The 14,426-nt window shown below is 45.9% G+C and overlaps 1 long non-coding RNA gene across 1 annotated transcript; it reads left to right on the top strand.

Moving 5' to 3' along the window:
• The first annotated feature begins 647 nt into the window (after positions 1-647).
• LOC138921577 (uncharacterized) lies at positions 648-13,792 on the top strand. Its single transcript, XR_011434251.1, has 3 exons — positions 648-1,182; positions 12,036-12,499; positions 13,668-13,792. It is a non-coding gene; the product is annotated as an uncharacterized lncRNA (long non-coding RNA).
• Positions 13,793-14,426: the final 634 nt, after the last annotated feature.

A 14,426-nucleotide genomic window follows, 5' to 3' on the forward strand; every position in this document is an offset into this window, starting at 1 on the left:
AAAATTCTCTGGGGATCAAGATAAACCAAACAATTCATTAATAATGGAATAGTCACCAAAAGCTGCAGAAAGGAAGGGAGAATTGGAGAGGGCCTTGAAGTTTGAGTAGGAGATTACCAGGCCAGAACGTGGCCATACCCAGCATGATGAGGAACCCACGTATCTATATACAAAACAAACAGGGCAAGTGGGGGCAGGGTCATGAAGGAGAAACGGAAGGAAATATTTTGGACAGACAGCATGCTCTACACTGAAGGATCCGATTCAGTTAGACTGGAGCCTTTACTCCTCACCCACTGAGCTGATGCACCTGAGATCACCACGGGATTCCTGCAGCTGGCAAGCTCTCCCACCACATTTACAATACCACTCAATTCACAGAAACTTGGTTTATGTACTCAGAGAAACTCATCGATTTTGTGGAGACAGGTACATTTGTAAGGAAAGAGCTGTCACGTCCCGGTGTTACACAAAATGAAGGAAAGGAAGCAAAGGATGAAGCTCTGTGGGAGAGGCCTGAGCCCCAGCCCCGCCCCGAGCCCCGCCCCGAGCCCCGCCCGGAGCCCCACCCCGCGCCCCGCCTTTCCCCGCCCCGCGCCCCGAGCCCCGAGCCCCGCCTTTCCCCGCCCCGAGCCCCGCCCCTCCCCGCGCCCGCCGCCCCGCTGCTCCAGGAAGCGAGGCGCGGAAATGAGCACGTAGGGCCGCTGGACTGGATTTGAGTTAGAAGAAGCCACTTGGACTGAAACTCTTCCGAACATGTCAAAGCAAAGGACAGGAAGGAGGCCCGGGGTCCGTCCTTGGGGAGGCCCACGGTGCCGCGGGAAGGAGGGGCTCCCCGTTTCCCTGCATGCTCCTCTCAGCGTCAGTGCCATCCCCGGGTAGGTCTCAGACGTCTGAGGTCTGAGGGTGTGCAGACCCCACGTGTTCTGTGACTCTCTTCTGCCCACCTGCCGCCCTCCCCAGTCTTTGCTATTTTTAGAATTCTACCGACGGCCAGATGAAGCAAACTCCACCATCACCATCGTCGTCATCGTCATTAGTCACCGTCCTCGCCGTCTTAGTCCATTTGGGCTGCTGTAACAGAAACACCATAGCCCAGAGGACTTGTAAACCACAGAGATGATTGCTCAGAGTTCTGAGGCTGGAAGTCCAAGATCAAGGCGCCCCCAGATTCCACGCCTGGTAAGGACCCGTTCCTGGTTCATGGATGGCCATCTTTTCTCTGTGTCCTCACATGGCAGAAGGGGCAGGGAGCTCTTTGGGGCCTCTTCCATAAAGGCGCTACTCCCATCTCTGAGGGCTCTGCCCTCATGACCTAATCTCCTCCCAAAGGCCCCACCTCCTTTGCGGGTTAGGGTATCAGGATATGAACTGGGGGGACACAAACATTCAGTCTGTGACACTCACCATCGCCTTCCTGCCATATCGTTTGGAAACCATATGCTCTCCCATTTGATGTTGCAAGGACCCTGAGGGGGATGCAGGCTACTGTTCCCTTGTTCCAAAGAGGCATCCATGGCTCAGAGAGGTTAACTTGTCGAGGGTCACATAGCTCATTATTTGTTGAGATAAACCTAAAACCAGGTCTCCTGGCAAAATGCAATGTACCTCCCCCTACAGCACACTGCCTCCAGTGAAGGCTGAGCCAACCTCACACGTGAGCAAAGCGGCTGGCTAGCTATAGGGTGCGAATTGAGAGACCTCAGTGAGACCTTCTGCCTCCCAGTTTTTCCCTGGCTAACCAGTCACGAGGCATGAAATTGCACCACTTGATACTTTGTGTGTGTGTATATGAGAAAGATAAATGGCTTCAATTTACAGAGCTTTTAACTTTCCAGAAATCCTTCTACATGTTTTACCACAAAACTCATCTTGTGAGTGGGCAAGGGCTGTCTGTATCTGAGAGCTTTTCCCTGCCACGTGCAGCCGGCACAGGGAGGAGTACTCAACACTCTAGTCCAGAGAAGTCTCACCATAGAGGTGGAGCAGCTCCAGGGCTGTCAATAAAGTCGCACAAGGAGGTCACCAGGCCCCAAGTTCTTTCCATCTTTCTGCTCTGCATCTTCAGCATACCGGCAGCTCCCCTCTTGGTCACAAAACAGCTGCAGCTTGCAGCTCCAGGTGTCTTCTCACATAGCTGCAATCAGAAGGGAAAAAAGTCTCTCTATTTTATAAGACTGAAGAAGGCAGTTTCACACCTCTCCCAGCAAACGTCCCCTTACATCTCACCAGCCACAGTAGGGCCACAAACCCCTGGCTAATCAGTTCTGGCTGAAAAACTGGGATTTCCTTGATTGGCGTCATCTGCTCAGCATCCTTCCCCTCGAGCCGGAGAAGGGTCCAAGGAGCACCCCCATACCCCAGCACTTGAATGCGGTCTGGGCTCTGATAGCAGGAAGAAGGTGGAATGACTCCTGAATGGGCAGTGTCTGCCACATATCCCCAATTTTCAGAAGGGAAAGCAAAGGTTTAGAACCTTCCAGAGGCCCCCTTAAAGAGCTGACACCTGCCCCAGCAGCACCATGCTAAGCTAACATCAGCTGTATGAAAGTATCATCGTTAAGCTGTGTAATACCATCAGCCTTACACCTGCGCCCCTGTAGCAGCTGTTAATAAGAGGTGGTTGTAATTGATCCAGATAAGTTCTGGACTGTGTTTCTAAACCATCACAAAACAAGCAAAGCACAAAGCCAGGCTGGGCCTCCACAGAACAGGAACTCAGACCAAAAGGGGCCGGGAGAGGTTCCAGAGGTGGGAGGGGTACAGAAGTGGCAGGGCAAGGGGCCACAGACCATGGCCGGTCACTCAGGATAGATGCCAGGCCCCAGGTGGGGTTGTGAGCTTGAGAAAGAAAGGAAGTGGGTGCACGACGACTGTGGAAAATAAGCCGCTCTCGGCCAGGTGCAGCCAGCCCAGGCGCACGCGGGCCTGGCGTCCCTGCAGGGCAGCTCTTCTCCACGGTGGTGTCTCCACGAGCTCCGCCAACTTCCAGGCTGCTTTTGTCCCCCGTTCACCTGTTTGCTTCTCTGGTGCTCCATGTGTGATGCGTGGTCTGAACCAGGGCCAGCAGCAGAGAGGAGGAACACATGGGGTCAGCGTCTCCATCCTCACGGGGCCGGGTTCCTAATTCCCAAGAGACATTAGTCCTTAGTGTTTGAGAACAAGAAATCAGAGCTCCTGGTGATCCTTGGGAACGCCCCAAAGCATAAGTTATTCTGCATTTTTCGTAACACTCTGTGTATTTTAAAATAATAGTGACTACAATAATAAACAATGAATTGTTTTGGGGTGATAACATTACCACAGAGGTTTTCTGTTAAAAAATATATAATAAATGCATGGTTTATTATTATTATGAACCAATATATCATGACGATGTTACGTACTTCAATAATATGTAAAAATGATCTCTCCCTGATATAGACATTTGATAATCAAAAATGTTAAAAGAAGGTAATATTAACAAAAATAAATGCCAAATAAAAATCATTTAAAAATTAAAAGCTAATACCACAAGACTTAATTTTTAATATTTAAAAGCTCTCATTCCTAAAATGAAATTTTAAAACACACGAAACATTAGTTGCCCTATCCAAAAGTCTTGATCTTTTGTTGTGTGAAAAATATTCTAGACATAGAGACTTTCTTCTGTCTTTCACAGGCCTTTGTCAAATTGGTAAGAATGTGCCCAGAAGCAATGTTGAGTTGGGTGTTTGTGTACCTGTTGCTTTATATAAGCTCATTTTCTTTTTTGACAATGAAAACATTGTGTGCTCCATCGATGTGATTTTAGTTTTGTCTTCAAATTCGTTATTGCGTTTGCTAATTCAGACTTTTAAATTCATTTCTCGATTTAATGTTGCAGTATTCCCACAACAGCATTCGAATCTTCTCTTTGCATTTCTCTCTTCGAGTGTTTGCAAAGAACTGTAACACACAGTGAATGTTCAAGTCATAAACATGTTTAGGTAATAATGGAACAAAATAACCTGCGGCTCTCCTAGCAACTGCTCCTGGCGGTAACGCGTGGAATCACAGGTCGAAAGTGCCAACTTAAAGACGTATTTCACTTCCAAAACTTATTTTTTCTTGGAATGCCACCCATAAAGCATCCATGGGTATAAAGCTTACTACCACTTATTTTATTTGCAACAATGACTCCCCATTAGCAGCAGACAGGGCAACCACTACCCTCTCTTCTCAGGCAAAGACTATAAGCAGATGCCCTGGTGGGACCGACGCTGCTTGCCCACCTGCTGCTGTCTCGGCTCCTGAGCACCTTGGCCTTCACCTTCAACTCCTTGTGTCAGTGTTTCCTGCTCTCGTTTTTGATTCTTTCAAAGCAGTAACATCTCTATGTTGATTGTTAAGCTTAAATTCTCACTCGAGACTTATAATACTTTTTACTGTGTTCACATTTTCTCAACTGATTTTTCTTGGCATTTGGAAAAACATACAGGTTTCCTGTGAAATGCTGGAAAAGAATTAGCACCTTGGGGCCAGCCTGTGGCCGAGTGGTTAAAGTTCCGTGTCCTCTGCTTTGTGGGCCCAGGTTCATGGATTCAGATCCCAGGCGCGGACCTACTCCACTCATCAGCCATGCTGTGGGGGCAACTCACATACAAAATAGAGGAAGATTGGCATAGGGCTAATCTTCCTCAAGCAAAAAAAAGTGAAAGATTGACATTGGATGTTAGTTCAGGGAGAATCTTCCTCACCAAAAACAGAGAATTCACCACTAGAAAATGCTCACCAGGCACAGGCGAGACTGTCTTGAGAGGCTCTCCCATAGCCCAGGCAGGAGGGCAGGAGACTGTGCCCACTTCTCACTCAGCCCCTCTTGTCTGTGCTGCCATCCACGGCTCCATGATTCCTACCCCGTCTGTCTCCTCTGTTCACCCCAAAACTCGCCTGCCTTCTCCCCATCTCTTCTGCTCAAAGTTACCCTCTTGCTTCTCTCTACAACTCCAGCCCCCACACAAGCACCTCTACTCTCACATTCCAATTTTCTGAGCAAAATCAGTGTCAGCCACGAGCTTGGTGTAATGGCCACGATGACAATCTAACTGAAGCAATTCAGACTAAGGTATGAATCACACGTAAGTGCTCTCTTACTTTCAGCGCCGTGCTGAAAAGACCACTTCATCATACTGAACCTCAATTTTTTCATCTATAAAATGGAGATAAAAATTCGCAGCTCAGAGTGTTTTTGAGAAGATGCAATAAGATAGGTAAAGCATGGAGCTAAGTGCTAGGAAATTGCGAGTTTGCATCTTCCAGAGTTTTTGAGTGCAGATGGGTCTTGCGTCCCTCCTGGGCCTGCAGACACAATCCCCAGGAGCAGAACCAGCTATGTTTGCAAATCCACACATGATGGAGTGTCAGCGACGCCCCCTGCCTGTTCCCTAAAAGGTCCGCGTTCACTAACCCTCCGTCAATTCCAATAACGTCTCACTCTGCCTGTTTCCCAAGTAAGACTTGGACAGAGAGAGGTCACCCCACCAACCCAGTGCCTGGCCCCCTGCTGCTGCCCGCAGCCCGGCCTGAAGGAAACACTCAACAGATGTGTCGCAAATTGCATTTCCTTCTCCCTGGATTAATCGATGGCAGAAGCAAGGAGCTGGCCCCTCGGGGTGGCTCCTGTGCCCACAGCTCCAGGAGTCGTGTCTTCTGAGGCCTGGCAACAGCCACCCCGCCTTTGCCCTGACCTCTCCTGCTTCTTCAGCACGTTTACGGACGTCACTGCAGCGTGCTATTGATTTCCTGACAGCCACCTTGATGAAACTATTGTACAGAATCAAGCTAATTTCATACATTGAGGTTTCATGGTCTCTGGCAGAGTCACCCAGAGAAGTCACTCCGTGTCCTCCCAGGGTGCTCCCATCCCTTCTCAGCACCCTGCTTCCCTCATCCCTCCCTCCCTGAAGCCAGCTGGCTGCCTGAAGTCCCCAGCCCCTGTCTTCTCCTTGTAGCCCCACACTGATGGTCACGTGAGTCGTGAGTGTCCTGCAGAAACAGGGAGGTCTTTGAGGCCCCAAGAAGTCAGGACAGGGCATCTGGGGAGAAAGCTGGGGCCCAATTCTGCCTCTAACTTTTAAAGCTTGAGTCTGCCCTCCAGGTCCCCGTTAGAGTCCATTCCAGGGCGCCCTGAAACCATCTGTCCCTACAGGCATCTGCTAATTTACAGTTCTCAGAGCCTTTGAAGAGACAAAATCTTATCTAATCTGCTTATCAGTCCTAGCATGGTGCTACGATGTCCATTTTACAGGTGTGGAAAATGAGGCTAGAAACATAAAGCCCCTTGGTAATACAAAACATTAACAACGAGTGTGTGACACCCTCCACAAAAAGCTCCTGGGGCATTTCTTCTCTCTGGGGAGACACGGAGCTGCAGAGGAGATCGGCACAATTTAGACCCCATGCACTGCTGCTTCCACGCTGCGCTTCCTCATTTCCATACACCACACATAGTTCCCTTCCCACGGCCTGGGCTTGGCCGTGCTATGCTTACACGACAAACACAGCCCTCTGCTTTCTGTCTACACAGCTTACCCCTTCCTCAAGCGGACTCCTCTAGTCCTGTCTCTACCAGGAAACTTTCCCTTATAAATCCATCTCTGTGACTCTTCTTTCTCTGAACACAGTGGACTTGTTGTCTATAATATTAGATAATAAATATACCCAAGTAGACATTTAATAAAGTGGAGTTCCGTTCTTGGAAGTCCCTTAATGTACTGTATCTGCATTAATTGAATCCCCACCATCCATTTCCCGATGGATGTAAATTTTCCAATTTCCCAATGGCCCCCATCCTCTATTTGTGGAGCCACAGGACACCAGGGAAGTTGAGTTCAGCTCTGGTTCCAAAGTGGGACCTCAGACCAAGGCCAGGCCAATCAGTACACCAGGTGACCTAGGGTGGTCCCATCAGATATCTGGGCTATTTCTAGGAACACTGAGGAGAGACTTGCTCTGCCCTGCTGGGAATGACAGAGAGGAGAGAGCCTGCTGACTGGAGAGCCAGTACTGAGAAAGCAGTCAAGAAATGGAGAGAGAAAGTCAGTCTGGGTCACACTTTCTGCTGTGACATCAAGCCTTGCCTGAAGCGCCCTTTCTCTAGACTTTTCAGCTACATGAGCCAATTCATTTTTCTCTGTTTACACCAGTTTCAATCCAGATTTCTGGTCCTAAAGGAATTCTAGTGCGTACACTTGAGGAGCGATGTTTGTTCTGATGCACGGCAGCCCAGAGGCGGCACCGCCCTCTGCAGACTCCAGGGTTTGGTAAGAGGATACCAAGCTACATCTAGCTCCACTGATCCTTTTATAGGACTTATTGGATTTTTGTTTTTTCTGATTACAAAATAACACATGTCCATTAAAGACGCTTTAGAAATACCACTACTACCAACTAAGACGTAGTTACTTTTATTTAATTATGTATAATGTCTTATAAAGTTGGAATGGATCGTGCCGCGTGTGTGTAATCTTGAATGCTACTTCAGTCACTTGATGACAACGAGCTACCTCACTGGGGGAAAAATAGTAGCCAGACTGTCTGGGTTCAAACCTGATCTCTATCATTAATGTCTGTGTCGTTCACAGATCTGTGTTCAATACCTGTGTTCAACACGGATGAGCACTGTATTGATCTGTGTTCAATACCTTGAAGAACCGATATGACTCCTGCTGTGCCTTAACAGCCTCATGTGCAGAAAGGGTGTCATGGTAGCACTTGATTCATAGGGATTTTGTGAGAATTAAATAAGATAAATAAAGCATTTCATGTGGGACCTGGCTTACAGCAAGAGCTGCCTTTTGGACAAGTTGGGTTGAGGTGGCTGTGGCTGCTCAAGAGAGCCGACCAGTGGGCACTCTTTGTCGTAGGAGTCTGTCCTCGGCATCTCTGGACTGTAGCAGCGTCCCTGGCCTCCACACACCAGAGGCCAGTAGCACCCACCACCATACCAATCTTAACACCCAAAGATGTCTGCAGACACTGCCAAATGTCCCCAGGGGAACAAAATCGCCCCAGGTGAGAATCGCCGCTGCCGGGTATGTTGTCACCTAGGGCTCCTGTTCGTTACTGTTGTATCGCCAGAAAGGACAGAAGAGTGTTAGATGACAGTAATGTTGCGGCACCCTCACCCTGCTACAACTTTAATGGGAGCTCCTTTTGTGTTTTACCATCACGTACAATGTTGAACTAGAGCTTGAGGTAAGTGATCTTACTATGTTACTTTCTATTAAATTTTTACAAAGAGATTTTTTAAATGCTTGTTATTTTTATCAAATGTATTTAGGCCACCAGGTGAAATTTCCTCTGCCTCACTGACCCTTATTGTATTAATAGAATTTGTAACATTAAATTATTCTTGCATTCTTGAGATAATGCCAAACTGGACATATTATATGATTCATTGCTTAATATAGCAATAGTGTGATTTGATGACATTTTATTTAAGGATTGTTATTTCCATTTCAAAAAAGAAATTAAACTGTTTTTTTCTTTTATTTCATTATTATGATTATGTTAGTTTCATAAAATAATTTTGAAAGTTTTCCATCTTTTTATATGATTAGATATGGTTAATTTCCCCTTAAAAATTACATATTTGTTAAAATTTGATCAACTGAACCACAACATTAACCAAGTCAAGAGCATTTTTGAGGAGGTAATTCTATGGCAATTTTTTTTTTAAGTTGCCCATTTTTGAGTCAATTTTGGTAGTTAATACCTTGCCACAAAATCATGGCTTGCAATCAAAATTTTAAAAATGGTCTAGAATACAATATATTAGTCTCATGCAATGTGTCATAATTTCAGTAGCTGTAGGTCTATCCAATTTCTAATAGCTAATTTTGTGTATTTATTTTCTCTGTTTTCCTATTAGACTTTCTAGATCTACATACTACTATTCTATTTCAAGAAAGTTCTTCTGTTTTTTTCCTTGTTTTATGTTTGGGTTCTTTGTGCTGTTTATTAAAATATTTTAATTGCATATTCCATTTTTACTTCTAATTCATTAATAAAAGCATTTAGCCTATGAATTTGCCCTTTTGTACTGCTTTGACTTTACTGCATAAGCTTTTACATAAAGTGTTCTAATTTTTGTTACTTTATCAATAGCCTATATTTCTCCTTTGACCCCACAATTGTTAAGCTGAGGAGTTTTTAGTTTCCAAGACCATGGGTATGCCTTTTTGAAATCTTTGTTATTCTGTCTATTCATTATTATATGGTGGTCAGTGAATATGTTCTACATAAATACTGATTTTCAGTATTTAATGAGCTTTTCTTTTAATTTTTGTCACTGTTCTGAGAACGAATGGAAGAATGAATATTACTGTTCACAGGGTTAAAAGTTTGCTCTACATCTTTATTAAATAAAAGTTATTAATTCCATTTTCCATGAACCCTACACTCTCATTTTTTTTTCACTTGCCTTATCTGGCATGTTCTGAGAAAAATACATTGTCTTCCCTCCACAAATACTTTATGTTATTTTCTCCTCATATTTTCCAACGGTTTTGCATGAAATATTTTGATATTAAGTTATTCGGCATCATCTACTATTTGCTTTATGACTGCCATATTTTTATTCTGGATTTTATGTTTCATCCATATTACACAATTTTCTTTGTGCATTCAATTCAATTGTTGTTATATTAATGTTATCATTCTTGCATTTTGTATGTGTTTTCTTGATGTCTTTTACCAAGCCTTTTATTTTTAATCTTTTCCTATCAATCATTTTGCATTAGATTTATATCTTATAAACAGCATATAGTTGAAATTTTTTATTTGACTTAATCTGATAGTCTCTGTATTTGTGTGTGTGTGTGAGGAAGATTGGCCCTGAGCTAACATCCATTGCCAATCCTCCTCTTTTTCCTTGAGGAAGATTGTCAACGAGCTAACATCTATGCCAATCTTCATCTATTTTATGTGGGGGCCACCACAGCATGGCTTGCCGGGTCGTGCTGGGTCTATGCCCACGATCAGAACCTGTGAACTCCAGGCCACCAAAGTGGAGTGCACAAACTTAACCACTATGCCACCCGGCCAGGTAGTCTCTGTGTTTTATTGGAAGGGTTGACCCTTTTATTTATTGCCATAAATTATACATCTGGATTTATTACTTTCACCTAACTTTATTATATCTGCCTACAGGACTTCCTTGCTTTTTCTTATTTTATTTATTTGTTTTTGCCTTGTAATTTTCTTTCTTTTCTTCATTTCTATTTATTAAAGATACCATAAGTTTTTTTTTTTTCCCTCAAATAGCTTGGAGGGTAGAAAGTATATTTCAAACTCTTCTAAGTTTTAGAAGTTAATTTTTGAACTTTATTTTTCTAATAATCACTGTCAAAAGCAAAATAGTGCCCATCGTCTTCTCCCTGTAAGATGAGGAAACCAGGATGCTTTTTACTACTTTCCACTCTTCCTTCCAATTTCTTTGTTTTTCCTGGAGTAAAATTGGGTATCAGAGCCAAATTCTGTTGTGTTTTTATCACTTTTGAGAATGACTTTCTACTTTCTGTTCTACTTTATAGCCATGTTAACAAGAATTATTTAGACTTTATTCCGCGGTTAACTGATTTAGTACTTACCTCCAGGCCTTTTATTTGATAACCTCTGCACGCTTGGGTCTTCATTTTGATACATCTCTGTATTGATGGAATATATTCTTAAGTACTTTTTTCAGGAAGGAAACAGGTCTTTTACATATTCTGAACTCATATTTCTGAAGTTGTGTTTCTCTTATGTTCACACTTAAATCATTGCTTGACTAATTTAAAAAAACAGTTGACTCATGATTGCATTTCCTGAAAATTCTGTAGTCATTCGTATCAGAGCAAGCTACATGCTGTAACAAAGAACCTCGGAATTGCAGTGGCTTAACACGTGCAGCCCATTGTGGGCTCAGGGGCAGGCTTCCCTGAGATGGTTCAGGAACCCAGGCTCTTTCCACTGTCACCTGGGGTCCTCTGCTGTGCCCTCTGCATCTAGCTGACCAAGGAGCAGAGAAAGGAAGAGAATAACAGACCTCACTGCAGATTTTAGGAGCCAGGCCAGACGTAGCATATATCCCCTCTGCCCACAGTCCATCTGGCAGAGCTAGTCATGTGGCCCACCCATCCTAGAGGACGCTGGGAAACTTTGTCTTCCTGGGTTTCCGCAGGGAAGCGAAACGATTTGACTAACCCAGAGCGCAGTCTGCGCCACAGTGGCACCCTGCTGTCCTTGGGTACTTGCAGAGACTGCAGGAGATTCTAATTTTAATTTCCGTAACCATATATTCAACCTAGTTGCTTTGGTTTTCATTTTTTTCTTCCAGAGTGCTTGCAAATCTCTATCTTTTTAATTCAAACATTTAGCCAGGATGTGTGTAGATGCATTTCCCTTTAAATTTATTTTGCCTGCCTATTTAGGCCATTTTGCAAGACACGTTTTCTTCAATTATGACTCTGATTGTTGTTTCTGTATGAATTGTTCTGGTTTATTCCTCAGCAGTACCCGTAATTCCTAGATTGCATCTCCTTCTCTCTTCTCCATACCTATTGTCACCCCATCACTTTCCTCTCCTTTTTCTTTCCCGCTGAATACCAGAAGAATTTGCTCTTCTCATCTACGATTTGAGTCTTAGCAGTGTTAACGCCTGCCTTCGCTACCTTCCTATGAATTTGTTTATTCTATGGGATTTACTTCCTTCATGTGAATTTTATTAACTCTATTGGGTTTAGATATCCTTCAATTTAATTTGTTTTAACCATCTTTTTTGCAATCTGCTTTTATCTCAACCTGTTTTTCTCCTTATTATTTCTGTTTTTATGGTCTTTTTCCTTGGATCCTTTATTGCATTTTTCCCTTCTGTTTATTCCTTTCCGAATATGACATGAATCACTCAGACCAATGGTTGCCGCCAGGCAGGACACACGGTTTGCCCTCAGCCCTGCACACTCTTCAGTTGAGTCGACTTGTAGTTTCCGCACAAACACCAACGGTGAGGCCCACCTCTCCTGTCCTCGCAGGACTCAGCAGAGCAGCACACGGCTGAGCTTAGAGCAAGATCGGGACCCTCCCGACCCAGCCACATCATAACACCCCGTATCCTGGACAGAAACACGCAAGCTACGCTGATTAAAGGCTACCCGTCAGCCAAGCGACACTCGGGCATTTGCAGAAGTCTCTTCTTAGATACCGAGCTGCAGACATGTGCACAGCATCTGGTCCCACTTCCAGGCCCTAAGACCAGAGAGGAGGGGGCTTCCCCGCATCTCAGCAGGCAACCGAGGGACTGTCTCAGGTCTTGGGGGTTGTCCCCCAACAACCACCTCCTGCAAAGTCAGCAGAGCAGAATGGAGCTGCGCCTCTGGCCAACACTGCACACTCGTCAGTCACAGCCACCACAGTGGGGCCTTCAACACGCTGCTCCCGCAGCCCCACATGTGCATCTTACCGCTCACTCTTGAAGAAACAGACTTACAGGCAGAAGGTAAGGTCATCCAAACCTGGGTTAACCCCCACAATTAAGATTTTCTAATCTCCATTTTAACTCTCCAAGTGAAGCCAAAAGTCATTTTTCCTGATTTCTGGATGCTAAACAAGTGCTTTCTTAATCACTAGTCAGACATTGTTGAATGAATTGACGAATGAAGGAATGAGTGAGTGAACGAGGGAGCTTAGGAAGCAAACTAACAGCTAAACCCATTCTGCCCGAGTGTAGCCATCAGAACGGACTCCTCATGTTTTCTCTTTCTTGGGAGGAGTCGAGGACACCGGAATTTCTCTTGTTGCAAATGTTAGGACAGAACCTCATGGGCGACGCCTGTGGAGCCCCATGAAGCGGGGGCATGCAGGAAGCTGGGCCTGCCACCGCCCTCCTGCTGTTCCTGCCTTTTTCCAGCTGCCGCCAGGCACCGCCGCTGCCACCTCTGTGTCCGCTGCCATCTGGCCTCTGCTGCCACCCCAGCCCTCACGGCTCTGTCCCGTCCAGCTTCCTGGGGGGAGGCTCCTTGCCCCTCCCCACCCTGGCTATAGTTAAGACTTTCCTCCTGCTTCTTATCTCTCCCTCTGTCTCTCTTTCTCTGACTGAGTGAGAGGAGGGGTGAGAGGAGGGGTGAGACTGACGTCAAACATAGACACCCCCCCAGGTGTACAGACTTGAAGACCAGAGGAAGGATTGGGGTCAGGATCAGAGACTCACGGTGAAGAATGGTGTGTTCTGTACAAACGGCAGACTGTCAGCCTCTGAGCCTCTGCATCTGACAGCTAAATATGTGATCAAGATGACAAGGTAACGTGGTGACAGGTGCCGCTGACATAAATACAAGCCAAAATGTAATGAGGATGTCGCCCAGCCACCAGCAAAGTCCTAGGCAGGATGCCCTACCTGATACAAACTGGAGATCAGACAGGCAGCCCTGGTTCCTGTTGGAGGTCACTGCTGCACAGGGCCGGGGAACGGGGCCAGAGGCTGGGGAGGACAGCTGGCTTCTGAGCAGGTGTGAGCAGCACCGACAAGGGAACAGAGGAAGTGACGTGTGGCCGCGGGTCTTCCACTACCCAGCTGTGCAATCGCAGACACGTGTTGACCTCCCTCGGCCTTAATATGCTGTCCTGTGAAATGGGATAATAATATTTGCTCTATTTCTTTCATTAAGACCCGCCTAGTCCCTGTCCTGTCTCCCCATCAACCCATTTCTGGAGGTGGAGCCCTGCCCAGGACAGCAGCCAACTGCACCCTCGGTGAGTACCGTTTTAAGAGCTCTGAGCTAATAAGATCTGTGATAGCAAGGCCCTGATGTCTAACTCCTTCTCTGTATTAAGTAATTCAATACTATCATTATTCCCACTGTCCTTTCTTTAGATGAGGAAGCTGAGGCCCAGAAGACTGAAGTAACCAGTCCAAAGTCACATACTACTAAGTAGTAGAGCCAGGCTGGACCAGGCCAGCTAGGTGGCCCAGAGACTCAGCTGAAGTCAGATTTCCTGATAACCCTGCCCTCAGCTTGTGCTCTGGTTGTAGTTCCTGAGCCTCTAGCTTCTTCCACAAACCAGATTCCTGTCTTATATTCCACAGTGAGTAGGTGAATTCCACCCTTACTCCCACAGCTGGGTCTCTGTCTTTGCAACATGCCCAGAATCCCAATTCCTACAAAACAAGCCTGGAGTCCTGCCCAGCTGGAGCTGTGGCCTGTGGTCAACCTTCCTGGTACAGATGCCTCCCCAGGCTGGGAGCTGCTTGTCAGGGGCTGGGTCTACTCCAGCTTCGCCAGCAAGGGCTGGTTCAGCATGGCCCCATGCGAGAGCTCAGTTAAGGCAGCTCAACTGGCCTCCCCTTGATGGCTCCTCCCACTCTGAGCATTGCCCTAATGCTTCGGCTCACCTGGACCATGGCCTGTGGCCGGCAGGGTGTGGAA

This window comes from Equus caballus, chromosome 2, assembly GCF_041296265.1.
Source record: "Equus caballus isolate H_3958 breed thoroughbred chromosome 2, TB-T2T, whole genome shotgun sequence".
Classification (NCBI taxonomy): domain Eukaryota; kingdom Metazoa; phylum Chordata; class Mammalia; order Perissodactyla; family Equidae; genus Equus; species Equus caballus.